The sequence below is a fragment of the Ostrea edulis genome, chromosome 3, assembly GCF_947568905.1.
Source record: "Ostrea edulis chromosome 3, xbOstEdul1.1, whole genome shotgun sequence".
Classification (NCBI taxonomy): domain Eukaryota; kingdom Metazoa; phylum Mollusca; class Bivalvia; order Ostreida; family Ostreidae; genus Ostrea; species Ostrea edulis.
In genome coordinates, this window is record NC_079166.1 from 29,301,533 (window position 1) to 29,318,395 (window position 16,863).

Below are 16,863 nucleotides of genomic sequence, written 5' to 3' on the forward strand. Positions count from 1 at the left end.
AAGAGAGAACCCAGATACAATGTACCTGGGAAGAGACCACCGACCTTCCGAAAGTAAACTGGGAAACTTTCTCACTTACCGGCGCGAGCGGGATTCGAACCCACGCCGAACAGAGGTGAGAGGCCGTGAGATTTTGAACGCGATGCTCTAACCACTCGGCCACGGAGGCCCCTCACTGTATTATGAGATTGCTTTGGATATAAATAGAAGTCTTCATCGAGCCAGACGTGAATCTAGTATCAAAAACCATATCTAAATACAATTTGACAAAGTAACCTTGACTTTTCAGAATTTTATTTTAATCTCTTCTCCAAAAAAACTGAAATGATATGTGCCAGTAACAGAGATTTGAAGTATAAAAACAATTTGGAACTGTTTTTAGTCATTATGACCTTGCATGGCCTTTGACCTTGATCATCGATACAAAATTTCCTCTTAGCCCTAGGATAGCATTAAATTTGAAAGTAAATATCTTTTCTTCTTTTTTTTTTGAGATAAAGACACTAAGTGATAAAAGTGTATTACTGGCAGACAGGTGGACAAATCGAAACTGTCTTTAATTGATTCATTATCATGATGTTTCTAGCCGCGAATAGATAGACAAACCAGGGACCTATTAGTATATAGGTCCCTGGACAAACCAATTATTCCCTACTTCATCCACAAAACAGCTAGTAATCAAATTCAATGCATGCATGCATCTTAAACTTAACCTTTAAAATTGGTGTGTCCAGAAATAATTCGCTTACTCTGCATTTCTATCATTTTGAAGTCCCGTTTAAGAGTTGTTAATCAGTGCAAAAATGTCAGCCTCTGCTTAGAGACAAGCAGAGCAGATTGATATAAATATACAAGCTTCTGATTCTGTTTTACATCAGAGTTGTAACAGATAATTATATAAAACACTTATCACTGCCCCTCATCTCACAAAATCCTCCATTTGCCAATCAAACTTCAACCATGTGGTGTCAGCTTGCAGTCTGATTGCCAATGTTTGACCTTTGCCTTAAAATAAGGTCATGGGAACTTTCTGGAAGGAACCACAAATATTTTCCTTTTTTTGTTTACAAACTGAGCTCCTGTAAATGTATAAACAACTTGATTCTTCCAGCAGAAACTTAAACATAAAAACTTCAAAAATACTTGCTTTCTCTCTCCTAGAGTCCTAGATATCAAAACATATTTTCTTTAACTGATAATCAAAAAACAATTTTGAATAATTTTCACTTCCTACACAAAATATGGCTTCATGAGAACCAATCAAACCCCTAATAAATCATAATCACAGTACCAGAAAGTTTTTCCACAAGATCCAAAGGCAATTCTGAAGCTAGATCTTAATATAATGACCAATTATCATCAGGTCATCTTTTTTATGTCTATTATTTCAATATGATATTCTGAAGTTGAAAATCATTGCAAAATAAACAACATTGCAAAAACTCATTAATCACTGAAGCAATCAAAGCATTTTGACCTACAATGGAAAAAAAAAGAGATGATTATTTACTGGTAGAATATTGTTTTGTTAGAGCAAGATACAAAAACAAATTATGAGGAAACTATACATTAATATCCCAAACAGTTCACTCTCATAAAGTTTTGTTGTCATGAACTCACACACTAATATTCAATTTCTTTCAAAGCACCAGTGCATGACTGCATGATAGTCTTTTATTCCTATTGCTAACCCCCCCCCCTCCATTTTTTTTTTCAATTTTATTGAAAACAGCTGAGGATCTCAGTAATAATCAGATATTTCATTTCTTCAACACTACAACTGCAGGCTAAACGTAAACAATCACACAAAGCAGCAAGCCAAAAGAAAAAATCAAAAAACAAAAAAAAATTTACCAAAAAATTGCATACAAGCTCATATCATCCACTGTTATCTGATTTATTGAGACTGCTTGCCATTTACAGAATTTATTGACTGTATAATGGAATTGAGAATTTAGAAATTAAAAGAGAATGAATTCCAGAGGGCATATTACATAATTCCTTGGTGCTTTTAAACAATTCAAAGAAATCAACATACAGGTACGAGAAAATTGCAATATCTTTAAAGTTAATGTACCTCAGTATTGTTTTGTTTTCATATTCTTTTTTTGCGTTGATATTAGACCAATCAAGATACAGAGACCACCAGCTACGCTCTAACATCTTATGGGAGATATATATCTTAATTCAGAGTCGTTATGAGATTACTTTTTCTTCACTGGGTCGTCTACCTCTTTATATTTCATCAAAATTAACCTAACATCAAAACATCTGTTTTTCAAATTGAAGACTCTTCCAATTCATACCTGGCTCCTCTTGAACTTACCATTAATCTAATCTTTAATTAACTCCTGAGAAAAAAACCTTTTTTCGCAGGAGTATCAACCATGCCAGCAGGTGCCCAAGTTACATCAATTACTGGATACTCGGGACTCCGAAAAACGTGCTTGACTTGCACTTTCAAGAGAGTTATCATAGAGGAAATATCGACATTTCCATCTCTATTTTAATGGCTGTGTAATGAAAATTTTATTTAAGATTTTCTGTGGTTTTGATTTTATATCAATGCAAAACATTTAAAAACCAATGTTTATATTCCCTGAGTGCCTGCCGTGGCCATGGTCCAGACACAGCTGATTTATGTGTCCGCCCTGTTATGCACATTGTGTACGGAACATTTACTGGCTGTCTTCATGTATTGACTCGTAATGACATCCTGATGTTCCATATCATGTTATAAAATGGTCATTTAATTAGTTGCCTGATAATCTTATTCAAAAATTGTGTTGCCATGTTCAAAGGAAGTGTCCCTAACCTCCTGTTTTAATGGCATAATGTTGAAAAATTAACAGCTAGGATTTTAAACTCCATTACAATCTCAGGCAATGTTAATGATTGGGATTCAATGCATTGCATTAAATCAATTCAAAAGTTATGCACACTTAAAATAGTAGAATTTAAGGTAGTACTCTACATCGTCATAATGGCTGACTTCCTTTAAAAACATGGATGAAAAAATCGATATCAGCAATATTTGACTTTTCTTTTTCCATTTAAATACCTAGCCGGGTAGCTCAGTAAGTTAGAATACCGACTGTTGAACTGTGGGTCGCAGGTTCGATTCCAGCAGGGGTTTTAAATTTTTTTCAGATTACCTTCTACTAAAACTGTATTTTTTGACAAAATAAAGTAAATTTGAAAATTTTCAACTTCAAAATATTGTACATATCCTCCACTTTTGATCTACCCCCGGTACATCAAATTTCTCTGGTGTAGCATACATCCTTACCCGTAAACAGAACACATATTGGCCCTGTTTAGCTGTAAACACAGAATTTATCCAAACGGTTGAGGGACTTTGATGAAGTTAGTATAAAACAGCTGTTGAGGGTAACATTAGTCAAATCATTATTTTATTGTTGAATCACTTTGGGTTTAAATGGCTGAGAAATTAACAGAAGCCATATTCAAATGATAATGGGAATATACAAACATGTGATCCATCACAGACTGATCAGAGACTTACACAGTCTAACACTTTCACTGAAGTACTAAGACTTTGGTCCATCGATAAAGTGTCTTATGCAATAATTGTCTCCCTTGTAATTATTCAGTTCTTTGGTTTGTCAGACGGGATATGAAGGTCTCAAACATCGCAGAAAAATGCACAACTCACAATAGGTTATGTATTTTTTCCATCTTGTTTGTGACCTTTATATATTCCAATTCAAGTAGCAAACCATAAATTTATATATTTTATTATAAATATATTTTCCTGTATCTTTTTCTAAAGTCTAAATACTTTCAAGTACGTAAAATATTGATAGTATTTACCTGTAAGTTATTTAAACCTAACAACTGAAAATCACCTGACCTTGACTTTTTTCCTTATTTGGTCGTGATTTCCATATTTGGACAATGGTAAAAGGATATAGCTAATCCATGGACAAAGTCATAAAATAAACTAAAGTATAATATGGGTAAGCATAATTCATGGCACAATTAAAATTCAAATAAAAGGTTAAAAAAATCAACCAGAAAACATATTTATCAACAATTTCAACAAAGCCGCAAAATAGGTCGCTAAGTTTGTGAAATATGTATATATTCACACATACATGTATATAGACATGAGCACTAAAAAACTGGATCTAACTTGACTGAAACAGAATATGTCTTCATAGTTGCAAATGACAAGCAATCCATTTGATTATAGAAATAAGCAGAATACACACACAGTAAATGTAAACCAACAGGATGCAATCTCTCAAGCTTTGTAGTTTCATGTTCATAAAATATCAATAGTCTCAAGTGTTTGTATGTCATGAATATGAAATTGACCACTTTGGACATCTATGACACTAAACCACATCATCAAAGGCTTGTAAAATCAGGAGACGGGTCTCTCTAATGCCTTCCTGCACCGCAATGATGGCCCTTTTATTAGTGGTCATTGAATGAGGTCATTACAAATGAGGTGACTTTACTGGACCACAGAACGAGAACACACTCACTGCTTCAGACAAAACCTTTCATAATTAAGTACCAGACCCAGAATATTTTCAAAGGGATGGGGTGGGGGCTGCAACCTATTTGTATCTTTTCTGCCCCCCCCCCCCTCAAAGGTAATGTGAAGACCCCAAAATGGCAAAAAACCAACATTTTTGTTAGAAATATTCAAGCAAAGGGAGAGGAATGTTGCAACCCCTGTAGTAAATCCCCATCCTCTTCCCCTCTAGATCCTAGATCCACCACTGTACCACCATAATTGATGATTGCACAAGTAGAAAAGTGTCTAACAGTAAAACAGTTGAAAATCCAGGAACCTTTCTGAGAAGGAGGTCTTTAAGAGGGGGTTCAAATCCAGGAATCTTTCTGAGAGGGAGGTCTTTAAGAGGGGGTTCAAATCCAGGAACCTTTCTGAGAGGGAGGTCTTTAAGAGGGGGTTGAAATCCAGGAACCTTTCTGAGAGGGGGGTATTTAAGAGGGGGTTCAAATCCAGGAACCTTTCTGAGAGGGAGGTCTTTAAGAGGGGGTTCAAATCCAGGAACCTTTCTGAGAGGGAGGTCTTTAAGAGGGGGTTCAAATCCAGGAACCTTTCTGAAAGGGAGGTCTTTAAGAGGGGGCTCAAATTCAGACATTCAAGCTGTCCCATTTGTAGATTATTATTTTTTAATTTCAAATCCAACCAAAAACAGTTAAGAACATACATTTCTTCAGGTACAAGCTGAGCTCCCAGATCCTTCAGATTTATGTTAATAATGTTGACATCTCATAAGTTTGAAAATGTCGGTCATTGCATAATGGTGCCATGTGTTTGTCAGACATTCTGATATTCACAGAGATGATGTTTTTTCACTCAGACTCCATCTATCAGGACTGAATTGACTGCTAATGACAAATTCCAGAGTCTTGTGTTGATGAACTGTGAGCTACAAGAGGCAGTGTCGAATCTGTCATCTCTGTTTCTACAACTGCAGGAATAAATTCTCTGCCTAAACCACAGCATTTAAAATTCATTTCCTGCCAGTGATCAATACATGTATATTATGAATTATGTGACAATATACGTTTAGAATAATTAGCTGACAAATTCATATCATTAGCAGATAATTAATTAACAACCGCATAATGATTTCTGATTACTTAAAAAACAAAACACTGTTACAGTAGTATAGGGCGTGGATTTAAGAAATATTTTTGTTTTATCTACACTGAAATGTGTTTTTCCAATGAGCAAATTTAGAATATCCCATCGTAATGTCATTCACTTTATTGAAGATACTAAAATCCTTCCAAACAGTCAAAGATATTCCAAAACAAAAATGGATCTCAATACATTTTTTGAATTTTAATTTTTTCATGCAATTAAATGATTAATTGTATTTTTGGTGCAAGTCTACAAAATTCTACAAACAAGGTATTAAATTCTCACGTTACTGGAGGCATACGCCCACACTTAGGAAAGAGGGAGAGATTGAGTGAAAGAGAGAATTGAGAGAGAATGAGAGGGAGAAGGGGGAGTAAGAGGAGAGATTGAGTGAGGAAGAGAGAGAGGGGAGTGAGAGGAGAGATTGAGTGAGGAAGAGAGAGAGGAGGAGGAGTGAGAGGAGAGATTGAGAGATTGAGAGAGAGAGAGAGAGAGAGAGAGACGAGATTGAGTGAGGGAGAGAGAGGAGAAAGAGAGAGAGGAGTGAGAGAAGGGGAAAAGAGGGAGGGAGAGAGAAAATGAATTATCTAGTATTGAAATATATTTGCCATTTGGATTTTGCATTCAAAACACACCTAACATTCACAACATTTTTACCCCCCCCCCCCCCCCCCCCCCCCAGTAGAACTACCAATATTGGGAGTACATCTGCTTAATATATTTGCATTGATTTATACATTCAACTAAGCATTGGAAGCAAATTAGAAGCATAAGGTTAACTATCTTTGTCAATTGTCTGAAAAGTGGGGGGAGGGCTATAACTATATAAAGTCATTGCTTAATGTACATTTTGTAAATAGGGTAAGGGATTTAAGAACCCCCCAACCCCAATTCCAACGTCTAAATAATGTATTCAACAGAATAGAGATACATTGTTCTTGATGCACTGTCAAAACCCACAGTGTAACAGAGAGAAAACCCTTCTATTCCAAAGATGTTCTAGATGTTGGGTGTGCCAGGCATCTCTCACCCTCAGTCAATGTTCTAGATGTTGGGTGTGTCAGGCATCTCTCACCCTCAGTCAATGTTCTAGATGTTGGGTGTGCCAGGCATCTCTCACCCTCAGTCAATGTTGTTCGGATGCTTAAATGCCTGAAGTTCAATCATCTTGTTTATGAGGGGAAAAAAAGAATTTAGTCATGACCTCATAAGACAGGTATAAATCACAACCAATCATTCAATGCCTGAAATATGTCACGATTCAGCTGCATTCACCCTCTTCGGACATTTCTAATTTGCTCCTGTCACAGTGGGGTGAAATCAGTCATGCATTTTAAAAGCAACATTTCCCGTACCAGGACTATAGGACTTCAGCTTCATCACTACATGAGGTGTTTTACTTAAACCCAGGTAATTAAATGTAAACAGCTAATCCCACAACTTTAATGACTTCCACCTTCATTGTGTCTCTTGTGACACTTCATGCTGGTGGTGCCACCTATTTTAAGTAACATATTGTACCTAATTAACATGGACATTACAAATCTTCCTCTGTTAACTCATTAAGGGGCCTGCCATTTCCTCTGTCACCTGTTACTTTGGATGAGAAGATGGACTGTCAAGCACTGCAATATCTTATTTCTCTCACACTCTATGCTGAGTAAGATCTAATATATAATTCCTTTCACATTCTATGCTGAGTAAGATCTAATATATAATTTCTCTACATTCTATGCTGAGTAAGATCTAATATATAATTTCTCTCACATTCTATGCTGAGTAAGATCTAATATATAATTTCTCTACATTCTATGCTGAGTAAGATCTAATATATAATTTCTCTACATTCTATGCTGAGTAAGATCTAATATATAATTTCTCTACATTCTATGCTGAGTAAGATCTAATATATAATTTCTCTACATTCTATGCTGCAGGTTATACTTATTTTACAACACAGGAGTCAAGGCCAGACACTGTACAATCTCTATAGGGTTATTGGTGCATCGTAAATAGTCCAGTATAGTCATTATTGTACATCGTAAATAGTCCAGTGTAGTCATTATTGTAAATCGTAAATAGTCCAGTGTAGTCATCATAAGTAGACATGTGAAGTCAAATTGTAGCCACACTTCGTACTTCAAAACTCCATAATGCGGCTATCATCTCGTAAATAAAATGTTTCTTTAGTTTGTTATAAAGGATTATGAAAGTTGCAAACATTGCAGAAAAATGCATAACCTGCGTTTGTGGGGTATGCAATTCTTTTTTCTGCAATCAATAACAAACCAAAGAGCTATATAACTCTGTATCTATTTCAAATATAAATACTTCCAAGAATGTAAAGAATATATATAGATCCAAACTTCAGTGCGTTATAACCAAACTTTGCTACATATTAATCCAATAAAATTTTCGTTCTTTTCCTTTCATTAAGGGAATAAGTGTCACTATAATAAGGTAATTCCACCCTTCTAGAATTATAGGTTAAATCTTTTATTTGATTGTTGATTCTTAGTAACTGTTACATATAACACTGAAACAAGAGATGTCTGTAAAACACATATGCCCCCCCCCCCCCCCCCCCCCCATGGTGCAAAATTGAAAAGGGTTATACACACACATCATTTAATTGATAGTTGTATCATCAATTCAAAATATTGAGCAGACAATATCTTCCTATGTCAAGAGTGAATTGACCATGTGACCTAAAAATCAATAGGGGTCATCTACTCCTTATGCTGTACCAGTGTACTAAGTTTGGTGTCAATCAAGCAAATAATTCTTAAAATATAGGAGACAATATATTACTATGTCCAGTTCAACTATTGACTTTTGACCTCAAAATCAATATGGGTCATCTTCTCCTGAAGATGTACCAGTGTACTAAGTTTGATGTCTGTCAAGCAAAAGGGTTATCAAGATATTGAGTGGACAGTACAATATATGTCCAGTTTGACCCTTGACCATGTGACCTCAAAATCAATAGGAGTCATCTTCTTCTGAATATACACCAGGTATACTAAGTTTGATGTTTGTCAAGCAAAGGGTTTTCAAGATATTTAGTGGACAGTATATTCCAATGTCCAGGTTAACCCTTGACCTTTAAACATGTGACCTCAAAATCCATAGGGATCATCTTCTCTTGAAGAAGTACCAATGTACCAAGTTTGATGTCTGTCAAGCAAAGGGTTCTCAAGATATTGAACGGACAGTATATTCCTATGTCCAGTGTTACCCTTGATCTTTGACCATGTGACCTCAAAATCAATAGGGGTCATCTTCTCCTGAAGATGTACCAGTGTACTAAGTTTGATGTCTGTCAAGCAAAGGGTTCTCAAGATATTGAATGGACATTATATTCCCATGTCTAGTTTGACCCTTGACCCTTGACCTTTGACCATGTGACCTTAAAATCAATAGGAGTCATCTTCTCCTGAAGATATACCAGTGTACTAAGTTTGATGTCTGTCAAGCAAAGGGTTCTCAAGATATTGAGCGGACATTATATTCCTATGTCCAGTTTCACCCTTGACCTTTGACCATGTGACCTCAAAATCAATAGGGGTCATCTTCTTCTGAAGATGTACCAGTGTACCAAGTTTGATGTCTGTCAAGCAAAGTGTTCTCAAGATATTGAGTGGACATTATATTCCAATGTCCAGAGTAGATTGACCCTTGACCTTCGACCTTTTGACCTGAAAAACAATAGGGGTCCTCTTCTACTCATAACCAACCCACATATGAAATATCATTATCATCAAGTGAATGGTTCTCTAGATATTGAGCTGACAACATGTGGTCTACCGACCGACCGACCGACTGAACGACCGACAGGTGCAAACCAATATGCCCCTCTTCTTTGAAGGGGGGCATAAAAATAAGTATGTTGCGTATCAAAATTTCACAAAAACCGGTTGTAACGATATATCAGTATTTATAACAAATTCATGAAACTGTTTCTTTAAAAAAATATACAAAATGTTGGTGAAAAATAAAGGAAATCTATCACATAATGGACTTGACAAATAATTTAATGAAAACAGAGTTATTGCCCTTGGATTCAATATTTTGAAACATATAATTGATTATTCATACATAAGTTAGACTTTTAAAATATTTTATGGTTAACAAGATTTTTTACAATAACTATTGAAAAATACTCCAACAAAATTCATGTTCCTGGCATGCATAAATCTTATTAAATCATTGACTTTGCAAATCTTATGACATCACAGGAGGGTAGTTTGTTCAAAATATTTGATGCTAAATAATATTTGAATAGTAATTCAGGTTAATAATATGAAACGTGACCTTATTTTCTGACTCTCATGAGATCAAACTTCCAGTATTTTGTTTCCTTTTTTTAATTCAACTCTTTAGACGATAAATCAATCCAGAACTTTAATGTTTTCTTAAAACTAAATGGGCTGGACAAGATGAAGTATAAAATAATTTAGATGACATTAAATCACTCTGTTTCAAACAATCAGCGGCTCGTCAGAAATTAATAAATCAATACGTAAGGAAATTGACAATTTTTCTCTCTCAAGTAGATCCCATGTATGTAAATTTCTCCCACCACACTATGCAGGAAGCACCGCATGGCCAGACAAAAGGGGGACTCTTAAGGAATTGGATGGAAATAATCACTTGTATAAACTACTATATAAACACAAGACTAAATAAGACAAGAGACTCACTATAGTGTTCTAGGTCAGGAGGGAGACAGTTGAGCAATCTGACATTTCATTATTGATAGGAGAAGGGTTGTTTTATTACAGACCTGTGCCGAATTGACATCAATCAGTAAATGATATGTTTAATTGTTTCTCATGATAAAAAAGGTCTCTGTTTCCTAGGGGGATTCCCAGACTAAGTTTTTTATAACAGGCATAAAAAAATCTTATGAATCCATCAGAAATAAAGTCACAAAAAACACAAAGAGAAAATCAGCCTTACTCTACAGAACTTGAAATTAGTATCAGCCTTATAGTTATCTAATAAAATAAAGCACTTTGCTCCACAAGGTTTACAATATTCCTAAATCTAACAGTTCAAAAGCTTGACATTCATAGGTAACAAAACTCACCTGCCAAAGTATCTTCAAAGACCCCATATATATGTGTGGTGGTCACAGGGTTCAATCACTGATAACCAGATAACTCAGTTGGTAAAGCAATTGACCGTACAAAGAGCTCAGGTTCGAATCCTGATCTGTTCTGTCCCATTTTCTCCTTCCCATTACATTTGATGCTGTAGACCAGTCCCTGGAACTGACAGGTGAAATTGCCCATCAGGGGATATTCCTATGTTGACGTATTCAAGGAGGAAGGAATGTGGTGATCAGACAGGTTTGAATCTTGGTCTGGTCTGTTGCATTTTCTCCTTCCTGTTACAAATGTAATGGTTCTATACTTAAAAGATGCTTTTTGATTCAATTTATAATATTTTGACCCGGCCCATATTTGGTAAGAATCTATTTTTTTTTTCCACAATCCTGTCTCCCAGGGCCATGATTTGTACAAACTAAAATACATGTACATCATTACACAAATATTATATCAGTAAACTTGAATTCTTTATAATTGAACAGAATTTAGAAATTTTTTATCATTACAACCCACCCTATCCTGTTCCACTTAATGTATTCAATGATTCCGAAGACCTGCCATTTTCTACAAAATTTCAAGTCAGAAACCACAGATGAGCAAGTACATAATACATAACCAACAACCAATTTTGTTTTGAAGGTACAACGTTCATGATTACTAAAGGGAGAATCTCTGTAATGCATAAATAATCAAAGCCAGTGAATGCAGTACTATAGGATTTATACAGTTAACACATTTTCAGACAAGAATTTGTCATTATAGTCTCAGTTGGGCACATCGGTAAAAAGAGATCTGTGTCATCTCTGGAGGAGATCAGAGGACAAAAGTGATTATTCTGAGTGAAAGTGGGCTTTCTACAGGGAGATTATCTAGTGGACTTTCTTCAACAAAATTATCTATAGTGGGCTTTCTTTAGCAAAATTATCGAGTGGGCTTTCAAGAATATTATCTACCTAGTGGGCTTTCTTCTAGGAAAGTTGGTGCATGGCTTTAATTTTTCAAGGAAATTCTCTAATGAGCTTTTTTCAAAGAAATTATCTACTGGGCTTTCTTTAAGGAAGTTATCTAGTAGGCTAAATTCTTCAAAGAAATTATCTAGTGGGCTTTCTTCAGGGAAATTATTTAGTGGGTTTTCTTCAGGAAAATTATTAAGTGGGCTTTCTTCTAGGTAACTATCTAGTGGGCTTTCTTCAAAGAAGTTATCTAGTGGGCAAAGAAATTATCTAGTGGACTTTCTTCAAGGAATTTATCTAGTGGGCTTTCTTCAAAGAAGTTATCTAGTGGGCAAAGAAATTATCTAGTGGGCAAAGAAATTATCTAGTGGACTTTCTTCCCGGAATTTATCTTGTGGGCCTTCTTTGAAGAAATTATCTGTTCATAGTTTTTGATGCAATGAAAAATAACACTAAATCATATGCACCTTCATACCCATTCTCTACCCAGAGTTCCGTGCGCTCTTCGCACTATACCTCTGTCAACGGCTTTTTACAGAAATCTTGTAAAAGTTTCTTTGATCCAACATTTATGTTTTGGACTAAATATCTAGTCATATTATGATATGTTTTTGGTACAATCAAATTGATGCTAACTGTAAATTGTTTAAAATCGCCGTTTTCTGATCATAAATTTGGAACTACTTCGTAATATGCGTATGAATGTAGGATATACACGTGGTGGAGATTTCAATGTAAACATGGAATCAAAAGTAAGAAAGGCTGTAAAAATACGATAAAACTTGTAAAATAAGAGACAAACAGCTAAATGGTAAATATGCACTTATTAAAGTGTCAGTTGGCTATGAAAAGAGCCTGATGTATCACCTGTTGCCTGAACCTTTCAAGGGAAAGGAAACCGAGAATGATTGTTTATATCATGTGATTATATTGTCACGTGATTCCAAGCGTTGACAGAGGTGTATGTGAAGCTTGCGTAACGCGCCCTCTGGTGAGAGAATGCTTCATACCTATTTCTGATACCAGGTAACACCATACAGTCCACTTACATACAAGTCCGACTATTATTCCAGAACAAGATTGAAACAAGTCAATTATAAACACTTAAATTGCAACAACATTTGTTGAAAATGTATTTTATATAATATCTGTTATAAAATCTTTTACTTCAAAGCTTTAAAACTGTAAGGTTTATGGAGCCAAAAAAAGGCAGTTGAAATCCTTAATATACAGCTGTATACATGTATATAGTCCGTTGCTTGTGATTGTACCTTTCATGTACAAAGTTCTGATCATGTAAAGGTGATTCAATTATTCAGATTCATTAATCCGGATGATTCAGCATAGAATTGTATGCTTCAATAAAACTGCCTCTGTATTCCCTCGCTTAAAACAGGAAGTAAGAAACAATAACCTTCCCATGTGGGAGATCATTAGAGGTCATCTGTCAACCTCTGCGGACCTTCTCCATGACTTTCTGTGCATGTATTGAAAACCCAAAGTTAATTACATCGTTCGTCACAGAAATTTGTGTGGGTGGGAGGATCAATACCTCCGAAGTTACATTACGCCAAAATGCAGTCAAGGGATTCCGATCTGATTTATTTAGCCATTCTTGGCCTCCATTTACCCATGGTATTTGCATTGGGAAAAGACAATAATTGCCAGAAAATAAAATAAAAGAAAACAATGAAGATGTACATTTCCCAGTGAAACAATTGAAAGCCTGAGCCTGTGGTATCTGCATGATCTGATTATAGGTTTCATTGAAAAGGTCAGTCACAACGACTGAACTCCATTAAACCAAAAGTTAATATCTGAGCAAGGATAAGTTTTTTGCCATTAACAGACCATCAGAAAAATGCACATGCAAAAAAGTCCAGATCTTTGATTTGAAGGGAATTTTACATGCTGGCCATCCCCCCGCTATTTAGGGGCTGAAATATTAATGTGGCTTACTTCCCAATACCTCATTATGATGTTCAGCTTTTACAGATTTTACATGCTGGCCATTCCCCCCACTATTTAGGGGCTGAAATATATAATGTAGCTTACTCCCCAATACCTCATTGTGATGTTCAGCTGTCAGTACATGAAGGAGTTCTAATGTTAAAACAATGTAATCAATAAAGCAAAGTAAAAGAAATCCATCCTTAGGGCTGAAAATTTAACCAAATTCTCACAAGTTAAACTGTTCCATTTGAAATCTGTTACAGTAATCTGATGTTGGATGATAAATCTTTAAAATATCATGTCAGTAAGATATATTGACTCCTAACCGTCATGTAACTTATCAATATTATATATATATTGTAGTAGTTAGGGCAATATAACTAATGAACTGTGGATTTCAGCCTGGGTTAAACTCAGTGGTTAGTTATAGGGCTTCTGACTAGCAATGCAGGGGTCCTGGGTTTGATTCCCAGTCCAGCCATAAATTTTCTTCTTTCAGAATATAACAATATATCATATCAATAGTATACATTATACCATTATCATATATTATTCTTAGTGCACTGCTAACTCAAAAGAAAAACTGATATATTCCACTTTAAAATATATCTTTTACCACTATACCATTCATTTTCATAAGAAGCAAGCTTTTAGCTTTCTAAATACTTCTAAATATTATGAGTTTCTCACATTTCCATTTTTCCCAGACACTATTAACATTAAAACATCTGACACACCAGCTGAAGACATTCAATTCTAACGGCGGCGCAATAAACGGACATTTTTTTTCATACTGGCTGGTAATAATCTGGTCATGAAAAAACACTATGTCTGCTGATAATCGTACACACTCCCCGCTGCGACAAATGATGTTTAATGGCCTCGTTGCTGGTGTTATGGCATTTACTACTGATCAAGGGCCTCGTAATCACACATGTATTAATAACACATATATCCATAAATATATGAAGTCATTTCATTTTCTGGGCATGTGAAAGTTCAGTGGCTTAGAAAATTGGCCTTTTCCTTGTCTTTCTGGCCAATTTATGAAGACCCCCATAGTTTTTAGCTCATCTATTAAAAGATACATTTTAGAGATAAAGAATTCTTTTTTTGATGATCCGATCTTCAAGCCTGTAACGTCTTGAACTCTCTTCCACCACATTAAGTTTGATACCCTCAGAGTAAAAACAAATTCTCTTGGTAAGATGCTGTTACAGTTGTCTTTGCCACCAGGGGTGTATATATAGTGGTGGATCCAGGATTTTAGAGAGGTCCTGGCTGTAAGACAGAGTGAGGGTGCATGTCTGCATGGGGGACCCTGTGTAATCAAATTCCCTAAAAGGTTCTGGCCTTTACCAAACAGAACTGATTCTCAGACTCTAAGCTGCATGTCATGAAAGTTACCTGATACAATAAGATAATGTGTATAAGTTTTAATTTATTTAAACAACAGTCATTCAGTTGAGACCACGAAAATCAAGGACCCATGATGTGGAAGATATAGCTCACATACAAAACAAAGGGAATAATTGTTTGCTTAATTTATTTCCATATTGGCCGGTACTCCTGAAACTTGCCTTCAGAGATTAAAGGCAAAGGTCGAGCTTGACATTATAGCCACTAATTAATCTGGGGGGGAAATCATATCAAATTTGAGAAAAAATATTGGTAACTTTGAGATCTTCCCACATAAAACAATAAGCTGGTGAAGAATTTCAAGAGGACAAAGGACATATTTTCTTTATTTTTTAATTCCTCCATCTATATGGCATAACTAATTCAATATGAAAAAAAATGATGTTATAATTCCTACTCAAAAGCTAAAACTTATTTTATTCAATGCAATTTCCACGTAATTTTTCATCCTGGGTCGAAAACGAAAACAAAATTGTTTAATTAAAACACAAAACATTTAAATTTTTTGAATAAGTCAGAATATGGGTCCACTATATTGGCTAAATTTTCATTTTTTTTTTTTTTTTTTTTGCAGCGTAGAATAATGAAAAACCAGGGTACACTAAAACATCATGCAAAGTTTCACACCATTTCTTCATAAAACATTAGAGAACTTAATTTTCAGGCATTAAATTTTTTATGGGGTGATTCTCGAATCAGGGTAATGTTTTGTTACTGTTCAATCTAAGGCTTGCAACCATTTCATAGGAGATGTAACAGATATCTGACAATTTAAGTCACAATGAAAACAAACCCATTTTACAGGTCTTGAATTTATGCCGTAAATTTTTTAGCACATATGCTCATCATAGGTTTAAAGCAAGGCAGAATATGGACAGAAAGCAAGATAAAAATAAGTTTTTCTACTATACTAACCTCATTCTGACAATCAAAAGGCATACAGAGTTAAACTTAGAAACAAAGGACAAATGCACGCCAATCTAACTGTGTAGTGAAATATGGTACTGATCCACCTCTGTAATGATAAAAAAAAAGTGAGAAAGCTCACGCATTTACTTCACACCCCCACAATGAATGGCAATATATGCAACACACAATGAATGACAATGCTTTGTATGAAATACAACACGTTCTTATGCGTCTGTGCTATACTACATTGTCACCACGCAAGTCATATGTATAATATCATTTAGAATTGTAAATTGTGTAAAATATCAAGACAGAAATAGATTTGATTAGATGTGGCTTGAAAAACAGTATTTTGACCAAACATCTTCGTTAAAAAGGGGCATAATTCCCAGGGGGAAAAAATCAAAATTGGAATTTCCTGTGAATATGCACATCGATCTACACAACATGTCCATATCATATACAAAGTTGCATGAAATTCTGTTCAGCGGTTTCAGGAGTACCAAATAGCATTATACACTGGCCTAACTTCTACATGTATGTACATTATGTAACTCTGGGCCAGAAAAAACTCAAATTAGTGTAACAGAAAGGGAGAAAATGCGACAGATCAGATTGGGATTCGAACCCGGGCCCCCTGAATCTCTAGTCAGGTGCTCTACCAACTGATCTAGCTGGCCACCGGTGATCGAACCCAACTGGTCAATACAGCTCCTCCCTCCTTATATGTCTTCACAATAGTATTATTTTATGTTTTCTAATTCATCATTAAGGCACTCTCTATAATTCCTGAAATATTCAACTTGATCATTAAGGCACTCTCTATAATTCCTGAAATATTCAACTTGACATCAGCAAGACTATA

General features: G+C 35.3%; 1 protein-coding gene across 9 annotated transcripts in view; it reads right to left on the reverse strand.

Moving 5' to 3' along the window:
- Positions 1 to 16,863, reverse strand: part of LOC125677450 (terminal nucleotidyltransferase 5C-like) — a 131,494-nt gene that overhangs the window by 70,258 nt on the left and 44,373 nt on the right. The window contains exons 4-7 of one of the 9 annotated variants that reach the window (XR_007371130.2): positions 16,005 to 16,104; positions 10,743 to 11,042; positions 6,681 to 6,802; positions 3,046 to 5,432 (exon numbers count right to left, since the gene is read on the reverse strand). The gene's annotated coding sequence lies outside the window, so the exon portion shown is untranslated. Of the gene's footprint in view, positions 1 to 3,045; positions 5,475 to 6,309; positions 6,803 to 10,742; positions 11,043 to 11,277; positions 11,329 to 15,620; positions 16,105 to 16,863 lie in introns of those variants that run through there. The other 8 variants (XR_007371129.2, XR_008801895.1, XR_007371125.2 and 5 more) reach the window with 8 other exon arrangements.